Source organism: Gymnoscopelus braueri, assembly GCF_963280865.1.
Source record: "Gymnoscopelus braueri genome assembly, chromosome: 11".
Taxonomy (NCBI): Eukaryota; Metazoa; Chordata; class Actinopteri; order Myctophiformes; family Myctophidae; genus Gymnoscopelus; species Gymnoscopelus braueri.
Window position 1 is genome coordinate 30,401,883 of NC_137613.1, and position 9,787 is coordinate 30,411,669.

The 9,787-nt window shown below is 46.5% G+C and overlaps 1 pseudogene across 1 annotated transcript in view; it reads right to left on the reverse strand.

Annotated features, from left to right (window-relative positions):
* The window catches only part of LOC308095576 (globoside alpha-1,3-N-acetylgalactosaminyltransferase 1-like), a 25,934-nt pseudogene extending 17,811 nt beyond the window's left edge, over positions 1 to 8,123 (reverse strand). Inside the window, exons 1-2 of the transcript in view lie at positions 7,158 to 8,123; positions 85 to 279 (exon numbers count right to left, since the gene is read on the reverse strand). The product of the transcript in view is annotated as a globoside alpha-1,3-N-acetylgalactosaminyltransferase 1-like (transcript). The remainder of the gene's footprint in view (positions 1 to 84; positions 280 to 7,157) is intronic.
* Positions 8,124 to 9,787: the final 1,664 nt, after the last annotated feature.

The window sequence follows — 9,787 nt, forward strand, 5'->3', positions numbered from 1 at the left end:
GCTGGCGAGATGGATGGATGCGTGGATGGCCGCCGGTTGGATGGATGGATGGATAGACAGTCGTTACTGTGAGAAAAAAAATACCCTGGCCCTGTTGGACAGGTTGCGGCTCGCAGCCAACCCCACCCCTCAACACCATCCCATCCCAGCCCCATCCAAAGAGCTTTGCCGCCAGCTTTGCAAAGCCGTCCAAGCCCAGTCCCGAAGAGTCATGGGAACAGCTGGCTTTATGATCCGTACCGCTGGCCAGTGGAACGGCTGCCAGGGCCCGCGTTATTCCTGTTGGCAGTCCACCACCAGAGTGAGAGAGAGAGGGGGGGGGGGGGAGACACAGAGAGAGAGAGAGAGAGAGAGAGAGAGAGAGAGAGAGAGAGAGAGAGAGAGAGAGAGAGAGAGAGAGAGAGAGAGAGAGAGAGAGAGAGAGAGAGAGAGAGAGAGAGAGAGAGAGAGAGAGAGAGAGAGAGAGAGAGGAGAGAGAGAGAGAGAGAGAGAGAGAGAGAGACAGACACCTTGCAGGTTATTGGACGAAAGGCAGGCAGAAAAATAGGACTTTTTGCCTCTATTTTTTACAAGGGGTGACTCAGGGGCCCCTCCACTGGCAGGCACTCTCACACACACACACACACAAGCGCGTACACACACGCACACACCTGCAATAACACCAACTCTGCTCACGTTGTCTCTGCCAACGGCCCGAATCCACATCGTAAAGTACCGAGACCTCCTCGTCCTCCCTTCCTCCTCTCTTGCTCGCTCGCCCCCCTCCTCCTCTGGTTCTTCTGGTTCTCCTCACCCAATTTGAGCCGTGGACAGACCACAGCTGTGCCCGCCCCCCCCCTCCTTCCTCTCCGGGTCCGGATCAAACGGACAGCGGGACAAATCAGGAGCTAATCACCGCCAATCGTCCAAATAACCTTTCCCATGTGTGTCAGGGGAGCCGGGTGGGGGCGGAGATGGAGGAGGTTTTGACCCCCAGGACCACCTGTTCACTCAGCACAGTCACATTATCCTTGATGGAAGCCTGGTGGCCTCTTGTTGATACAAGTCGACCAGAAATCAGTGCTGAACCCATACTGGTCCCACATCACCGGGCCCCGGTTCAACAGCCTGTGTTCCAAGTGTGAGCAGAGACACTCCTCTATTCCTCCAGTACACGTCCTGCAAGACCCAACCCCACCCACACCCCCCACTCACTCTGTGCACGCACACACACACACACACACACACACACACACACACACACACACACACACACACACACACACACACACACACACGCATGCACACACACTACAGCTGCATCTTAACCTTATAAACTTTTTCGTTTAGAAGTGGCAGTCACCAACAGTTTCTTTTTTACAAAGACATCTGGGAACTGTCATTCTTAACAAGTGAAGCGCTACTGTGCGTACTTGGTCATAAAATGTATAGAATTATTTTATCCACCGTACAATGATTAGCAAAAAATGTTTTAGCCGTTTTTGAAAATGTATGAAAATCTTTGAAAATTCATGAAAATAGTGATGCCAGGTTGAAAGTGCTTAATGGGAGGCGATTATAGAAACATGTTCTGTGGGGAAAACCCCGGTATCACACATTCTGTTCATACCTTCAAATTACGCAACTAAAATGTAAAACAAGGGACTTTTGTTTTCTTCACCTCTGTGTGTTTCAAAACTGAGTGATTTGTGAATCAATCAAAGAAAAAAACATACTGTTGGCCCATTGTTGTTGTGAGCCAGCCAGGTTTCAAGATAACAAAAAGTTCCTTTTATTTTACAAATAGCCATACAGGATCACATGCTGCTTGCCATGCTGTGGCACTAGACCTAAAGATCCTGTAGCTACAAAATAGCTTTTACACGGGAGAGCAGATGGTTCTCTTCTGTCCGGACAGTGGCTCCCCCTGAATATTTGCGGAGATTTATCCTGTTGTACCTCGATTTCCTCGATGCACAACAGGTGCGCAGCAACACCCGGCTCTGAGTTCAGTCATAGTTTGTACTCAGGAACCCCACCCTCTGCGTCCCGTTTGGAGACTGGAGGCCGGGGCGCCGTCTTGACTGGCGAAGGCACACTCCCCAGGTTGACCAGCCAACTCCCCCCTCTATTTGTCTGTCTCTCTTTTGACCGTCTATGTAATCTATCTGTCTCTCTCCTCTCAGTTGTTGGACATTCATGGAAGTGGGGATTCCAGGTTCAAAGGGCTTAATTGGTGGCGATCACCATAGAGACATCTTCTGTGGGGAAAACCCCAGAGCCCTGCATTCTGTTCATACCTTCACATTAGGCATTCTAAAACAAGGGACTTGGCCAGAGTTTATTTTCACCTCTGTGTGTCTCAAAACCTTGTAATTTGTGAATCAATCATATCTGTCTCATACTGCTCCAAGCTAACCAGATCAGCCTCGCCATCCACGGCTTTCTCCCTTCATCTAAAATATCGACTCACGCTCTTCTTTCCTTTTCTCTCATATTGCATCCTTCCTTCTTCAGTACCGGTTTGACCCTGCCTCTCTTTAATCTTCTCTTTCTTTTGCTCTCTCTTTATCATGCTGTTTCCTCTCTCTCTCTCCTCTCTGGCCTTCATGGTCATTTTTTGGCCTTTCCAAAATAAAATGCAATATAGCTTTCCTTCCCAAACATTGATTTGAAAGCCAGGCTGAGTAGCGAAGCTGATTCGGCCCCAGGCAGAAATGTTGAATTATTAATCCTCCTATTACTGTATACATGGCACAGAGACAGCTTGCCTTTACAGAGGCAATCCATGTGTTTAGTGCTGCGGGGGAAAATCCCCTCTTCCATTTTCTATCAGAAGCTCGCTTAGCGTTAGCTGTATGGAGATAGCAACATGGAGTGAAGTGTCCAATTAGATTTGGATGCCTGCAATACAACTTAGATGACAATTTAAGTCAAATGTGACTTTCATATGTAAAAAAAAAACTAAAAGTATACACAAATAACAGTTAAAAGTACAGAATAAGTGCTGCATTAGCTATGTTTGCCATAGTTAGCTAAATTAACAAAATGTTCTACACACACACACACACACACACACACACACACACACACACACACACACACACACACACACACACACACACACACACTGTATTTTGTATGTATATGTAGAGAGGGGGGGCTAGAAAAGTTTCAGCAAATGATAAAGGCAATCAGAATACATTTGTACTTGCTCCTTCCATCTAAGGCAGTGTTTCTCAAAGTGGGTGCCGTGACGCAAGTCCAGGGTCTGCCGCAGAATACTTTGATAATAGTTTGAATTTATCAATATCACTTCCTTTTTTAGACCCTCTATACTTAGTAAAACAGACCTGAGTTGTTCTGTACTTGGTGCGTTCTTTTTCAATTTACACCAAATGTTCTTTGCCAAGTTATTTTCAGTCTGTCAGATATTCTCCCAAGTTGTCCTCGTGACATGCTGTCTTAGGGGTAAAGATTAACATATTTACATTTATGGGTGCCGTGGATGAGAAAGATATTTACAGGGGTGACCTGAGACAAAAATGTTTGAGAACCACTGATCTAAGGTGACAAGTGAACCCAAACCATGCCAGGAAAATATTCTGTGGGGGCATTTTCCTGGCATGGTTTGGAGAGAGCTGCTAGACCCCCTCACTGTCAGGGCCAAGCATTCAGGCCTGTACCATTCTCTTGGTGTACGCCACACATGCACTCGCCCACTTGTGGTGAAGGATGATTCACCTGACCATAACAATGTTTTCCAAAATCCCTGTAGACCAGCGCCTATGATTTTTGCGCCACTGAACCTTCAAATGTACATTTGTATTTGTAGTGAGAGGTTTATGCACTGCGTATAAGACAAAGAATTGCCAGCACTCCAAAGTCCTTCTGGTACTTCTGTCACGCTGAAGAAGGCTTGACGCCGAAACGCGTCCATGTTTGCCCGTGCCTCCTCATGAATTAAAAAGCACCAGAAGTACTTTGGAGCGCTGACAATGCTTTGTCTTTATACATTGAGTCTCGTTGAGCCGTGGACCCGGTACACCATTGTTTCAAAGGACTGAACTGTGCTCGTTTTGCTTCTACTTTGAGTTTATGCACTGCAACACTACAATCTACGTGTATAGTTGTTAACTTCCTGCATTGACATTCTCCTGAGCAAGATATGCTCTCTTGTTTTTCCTTACATATCGCTGTAATGCACGATCATCACGGTCATTTCACAATTTTCATCCCTATTCAATGATGTTCCTGTTGAAACCACTGGCCAGTTGAGTTTTTGTGACTGAGGCTCCTTCCCTCTGTTTCCCAATAACAAACCCTCTTTCATAGTCACTTAACTGGGTCTGATCAGCATCCTATCATGGGACCACAAAGAGCATGATAGGATGTTAATGGTTTAACTGTATCGTGCAGTTACCTGTATAGAAGCACATGCTTTTGTTTGCATTATGCATGTTGTCTCAGGTTATTCTTTGTCACCTGTCTGTATACATACTGTACACACACACACATAGAGAGAGAGAGAGAGATATATGATCGCTCATTCGTCACCCGAGGTTGGATAACCTCAGGCAACGATGATGAATGCTCATATAGCCTTATTTATTCACAAAGACAATGAGAAACTATTATGAGAAAACATTCCTCTGCACCCAGATAACCTCCAGTCTCCTCGGCCGTGAGTTCTACCAAACCAAACCATGCACAGCGGCTGTGTCTGGTGGTCGAGTTTCTTCGATGACAATGACATTCCAACACTTAACCACAAAATGTCACCGTGGTGTGACGCGTTGTGAGCTTGTGCATCTGCTATTTTACAAAAAAAAGAAATCAGTGGTTCTCAAAGTTGGGTCAGGGACTTTCATGGTTCCTCGAGGGGGTTCTAAATGGACCCTTTACAGGTCTGTAACTCTGACAGCATACAAATGACATTTTACACTGTCAGAGTTAAGGGCGGTCCTTGACATTTTTAAGTTTGAGAACCACTGGTCTAAATTGTTCAACAATAATTTTGCCTTTTTATGACATGGCCCAAAATTGGGATGCCAAGGTTACAGTGGTTAAGCGGTGAGGTCAGCCTATGGTGACGGGTCAGTGTGCAGTGGCACTTAGCGGCCAGCGGCTGACCAATCAGCAGAGCTTATCGCCCTCTTGGTCCTTTTACCACCCCCTCATCCAGGGCAAATAAAGCCTGGATGTGTAACAAATAATAACGCCGTCACACGGGGATATAGTTATATTCCGACTTGCTGCCAGTGCATTATCCCTTACATATTGATAGCGGTGAAATCTATTTTAAATAAATGTATGCCAGACCTGAGCCCTCAGGAGGATTCTATAACTTTCTCTATCTGTCTGTATTATTCCTTCTTTTCCCTCCCACTCTTTTTTTTTACCTTCTCTCTCTCTCTCTCTACAGTACCTCTGCTCACTCACTTCTCTCTCTCTCTCATGGCTAAGTAGCGTGCAGTTAGCGGTGGCTAGCTGCCTCAGAGAGCCACAGCCGAGATGTGTTCATTTGTGCGTGTCTCACAGCCACGCGTGGCATGTGGGTTTGACAGGTTGGACACACAAACAAACAGGCCGGCTATTCTGGAAAGAGACGGCAAGGTTGCGTGCGTGCGTGCGTGCGTGCGTGCGTGCGTGCGTGCGTGCGTGCGTGCGTGCGTGCGTGCGTGCGTGCGTGCGTGCGTGCGTGCGTGCGTGCGTGCGTGCGTGCGTGCGTGCGTGCGTGCGTGCGTGCGTGCGTGCGTGCGTGTGTGCGCGTGTGTGTGTGTGCGCAGTACCCGCTGTCGCAGTGTTAAGACAGGCTAATGTCTTCTACAACCACTAATGGTCACCCAAACACACACGCGTACACACACTTACCACTGTGTGTGTGTGGGTGTCTGTCTGTCAGAGAGCAGATCTCAGGTGTGTGTGGGAGGATATTGCTGATAATTGACTCACCTCATGGACATTATCTGACAGCAGGGGCGTCACAGGGGGGGGTAAGTGGGACTGAGTTACTAGGGCCCCAGATAGGGGGCCCCTCAAATTTCTTTTTTTGCATAAATACTCATATATAATGTATCTATGTTTTTGAGCACCCACTACAGATTCCTGCATTAACACTGCAACGATAATTATCATTTGGGTCTATAGCTGAATTCTAGTCCAGTGCAGACTGCTGCTGGCTGCTGCCTGCTGCTACACACCGACCCCGCCCCCCCCCCCCCCCCCCCTCAGTCTCAGACACACGTGGGATTGATTGATTGAAAGGCTATACATTATACAGAACAGCGGCATGTCCAAAGAAGAGTTCCTCGTGGAACTACTTCGAACTAACAAGATGAAGATGAAGATGCGCACACATGTGAAGTATTTATTGAATTGATCTCAATGCTGCTAATACAGGCTACATCAGCGGTTCTCAAACTATGGGTCGCGACCCAAAGTGGACAACCAAAAAAATTCTGTTTTCTATCAAGAAAAAAAAGGGGGGGGGGGGAAGTCGCAACCAACGTGAAGGGGACTGTGATGAATGCAATTAGTGTTCATCAGTACACCCTTGCAGTAGCCTAGTCAGGATTGGTATATATTATCCATTCTTAACACAGTAAATGGCAGAAGCCAAAGAGAACTGTGTGTCTTGTTTGAGTTCATGACAGGGACAGCCACTCCAACACTGACAAAAATCCAACTGATTTGAGCTGTTCATCGAATAATCGAAAAGATATTCGCCAGGGCTGTCCGATTTTCGAATATGATCATGGTCAGTTTCTGGCATCCCTACTACCCCCGCTGTCAGATAATGTCCATGAGGTGAGTCAATTATCAGCAATATCCTCCCACACACACCTGAGATCTGCTCTCTGACAGCAACCCGATCTCCAGAGGAAACGTTCTCTTTGAACGTTTTTGAAATTCCGTGCATAGCCGCCTCGCATCTCCCCCATTGTGACTAAACCATGACGGAGGCGCGCAGTCACAGGCGAACTGTCACCCCGTGAAGGACCACCGAGGGAGCTAAGGCGACCGAGTTGCCGTCCTGAACGGTGTGACGTTCGCCTGTGCCTACTCAGCGCCGTTTGAGTTATGTACCGATAGGCACAGAATCGTAAATTTTGTTGTGGGGACTGCTCTGCTTCCGGGTTTTTCCGGGTTGCGACTTCCGGGTTGCGACTGGTTACTGGTTTCGCTATGGTGATGTTGCGGGGTTCGTAGATGGCGTCTAACAGCATGGGGTCGTATATCGGCATAGTCCTTAATGAGCTGAGAGAATCGGATGATTCTTATCTCGGGTTCTTTGGGTAAGACGTCATTCCACAGATACTCCGGAGACAAAACCTTGGTGGGTTTCTGGATCGACCAGAGGTACCGGTTGAAGTGGCTCTCGTCTTGCCACCGTGCCTCTATTCCCTGCTGGGCGTCCAGCTCAAAGTTGCGGCTGCACGTTGACACCAGATGATGGACGTAAGTCAGTTCTCCCCCAAATACCGCGGCCTGGTAGTAGTAGTCACCTTCGTAAGGGGCCATATACGCCTTTGAGGCTGGCCGACGTTCGTAAGTAAATGCACTGCGCTCAGTGGTGTAGAACATTGGGTGTATTGCGGCGACCAGTTGCCCCAATGTCTCGGATCCCCAGTGATCATGGAACTTTGTGTCAACGTCGAAACAGAAGATGTAGTCAGCGTGGTCACGTAGCTCCGTTTCTATTAATTCCTGGATATGTTTCATCAAGCTGAAATCTCCTGCCAGCGTTTCGACGCCGGCACGGACCTGACGAACAGCTCTCGCCCGGCACCTATCTTGACGGAAGGGACCTCGTCCGGCCGGTCTGTTTACACGTAGTAACAGACGTTGAAACCGACGAAGAAGTGGTGTTCCGCCGTCTCTAGAAAGTCCCTCAAGAACCGTGTGTACTTCCCGATGGCGAAGACGGTCATCGCTATGGTGATGTTGCGGGGTTCGTAGATGGCGTCTAACAGCATGGGGTCGAAGGTCTGATCCCATACGATTGGAGCCATCCACGGCGTCACCGGTACGATATCAGTACGCCGGTTAGTCAGGATGCTGGGTTGATTGAATCGCCGGTTTGAATGATTCAAACCGGCGGTGTGCACGCCGGGGCACGCCAGACTGCATTTGCATTCCATGGATAGCAGCACTGAAGCATAATACAGTACAAATATGAATACAGTACCACCAGCAAGGGCCAGCACCACCAAGGGCCAGCGTTTTCTACAAAATAGATATGGCATTTTCCCCCCTTGGTGTGGTTTGGTTAGCAGCCCTTCCTTCCTTCCTTCTACCTACCTTTGAGATATCTGGGTTGTTGTAAGACCAAATATCCTGACTCGTACGGAAGGTGGAGTCTCTCTAAGAGCTTGAAGGTTGAATGCGAATTGAAGTCGTATCTTATAACAAAGGTCTGATATCACGATAAGTTAGCTATATCCATATATGTTTTACATTGGCGTTATGTCGGAGGAAAAAAAACTTCCGGCCGATAATAATAATAACAATAATAATAATAACAATGAAAAAGGGAATCATAAAAACACGGCCGGCTAGGGTGACCAGATGTCCCCTTTGCGTGGGACAGTCCCACATTTCCATGACTTTTCAGGCGTCCCACAAATTGAGACACTGTCCCACATTGTGACTGGCAGGCTCCAGTGTACAGTAATAAATCAATGAGCAGGTGTTGAGAGGTGCACTGATTGCTGCTGAAGCTCTTAACACGAGCACACAGCAAACTAGACTGGACCACACTGGACACAGCACTGCTCAAGCAGCACATGAATACATTATAGGGTAGGCTAGGCTTTTATTGAACAACGCGGTCACAGATTTATTTTGTTGAGAGACAATGTTCAAAGGAAGCGCTGCAGCCTCGTTGATCTGAACAAAAGCAAAATAGGAATAGTCTACTACAGAATCAAGTTAGAACACACAGTTATTTACAAAATTGTTTTAAAAGCAATGGTTCAAAATGAAACAATGTAATTGTTGCATTTTGAACCTATCCTCCTAATAGTTGGCTTTCCACTTTTAAATCTCTTTCATTGTCTCTTTCCCTGCAATATATGTCTTTAAGCCTGTTTTACATTTTTGGACAAATTGCTCAATTGTAAATAAGAGTGAAAAGTGTTCCAGGCAAAGTCAGCACGGACCACCCCAACATAATGAGCATATTGAGTCCCAGGGCCCAGAATTTGGTGCTACGCCCCTGTCTGACAGTGGTAGATATAGTAACTGCGGATATGTACTCAAGTACTGTACTGAAGTACAAATTTGAGGTACGGAGTTAGTTAGATTAATGATAAATCATCCATGTCAGGTATATTTATGACATACCTGTATCTTACTGTACAATAACTAATCATAATTTTCAAGTATACTACCAGGGTGGGAAACATACAGATGATCTGAAATTGACCCTGCTTGTCTGAATTGATTTTATTTTTAATTTGATTTGAACTCCTGTTCCTTTATTTTGAAATCCCCTCAACTGACAATAATATTTCATATCATGATTGTTTGGATTTTGGGACTGCATCGTGATATTTTTTTGTTTGTTTATCATCCAAGCCTATTCTGAATGCTTCTCTCTGTGTCTTTTGAGACAGACAGACAGACATACTGTCTGTGTTTTGTCTCTCTCTCTCTCTCTCTCCCTCATATTATTCAGTAGGCGTTGTGTTGTTATGTGTTTGAGTTTTTGCTGACTCCGTACAAGTAGAACTTCCTCCTTAACATCTATTTTATTTGTCAGATTTTAACACTTCAACTAAACTTTAGAGTTTTTCCCAAAGAC